The following is a 929-nucleotide window of genomic DNA, read 5'->3' on the forward strand; positions in this document are numbered from 1 at the left end:
AATCTTTACTAGCAGAAGGTAATGGGATCTGTTCTTCCTTTATTATTGTAAAAGGGAAGTCAGAAAAAAAAACTCAGGTTGATGATCTTGCAGTTGTTTAATTTCCCTGGATTGCAAGTTCCCTTGATGCGTGTTAAATTACATTAATTAACCTTGTGTCCAGGATATCAGATGGTAACCTCTAGTGGGAATTTTTTTTTCCCCTCTGAAGGGATTATTTTTACACTTCAATTTGTTCTTGGATTCTGCCAGTATAAGCAAAGACCCTAGATCAGTACAGATTGGATTTTTACAATGAAGAATAGTATTTTACTTCGTGCATAAAGAATGGAGTGAAATTCAGAAAGTATTGATTTAAAACATTTCAAAACGTAGAATAAATAACTATATAAAAAGAAAAAATAGGGTGCGGGGGAAGACAATGGAGAAAGAATGATGTATTGATAAGCAAAAACCCGAACACATCGTAAAGGCTCCATTATTTCTTGATTTATTTTTCCCCATTTAAATATGTCATGTTTCATGAATTTGGAATTGCATCCTGGAACGGAGACCGTGCTAATCTTCCCTGTGTCATTCTAATTTTAGGATATGTGCCACCAAAGCAAGCAGAGAAAGATTGATATTTTGATGACCTACCAAGATCCTTTGATGACTTACTAGATAGTCAGGCCAGGACACCAAAATAATCTCACCTCACCAGAAACACATTTGATAATTAAAATTTACATGTTTTAACAGGATATATGAGTGCAGAAAAGCACAGCTTATTTTATCTTATTTTATCTTCTTTTTTAAATAGAAATCTTTTAATTCAATTCAGTTAGACATCCCTTCCAAGTTGGCTTTTAAAAAGTGAGCAATGTCTTGTCTCATGCTCTGGGATATTTTCTCTTCCACTTTTAACAGTATAATAGAGTTGGAAGGGA

At 33.7% G+C, this 929-nt stretch overlaps 1 non-coding gene across 1 annotated transcript; it reads right to left on the reverse strand.

The window, feature by feature from the left end:
* Positions 1-504: 504 nt before the first annotated feature.
* On the reverse strand, positions 505-608 carry LOC114923626. Its single transcript, XR_003810677.1, has one exon. It is a non-coding gene; the product is annotated as a U6 spliceosomal RNA (small nuclear RNA).
* Positions 609-929: the final 321 nt, after the last annotated feature.

The sequence above is a fragment of the Protobothrops mucrosquamatus genome, unplaced genomic scaffold (assembly GCF_001527695.2).
Source record: "Protobothrops mucrosquamatus isolate PMUCROS unplaced genomic scaffold, P.Mucros_1.0 scaffold5287, whole genome shotgun sequence".
NCBI classification, from domain to species: Eukaryota; Metazoa; Chordata; class Lepidosauria; order Squamata; family Viperidae; genus Protobothrops; species Protobothrops mucrosquamatus.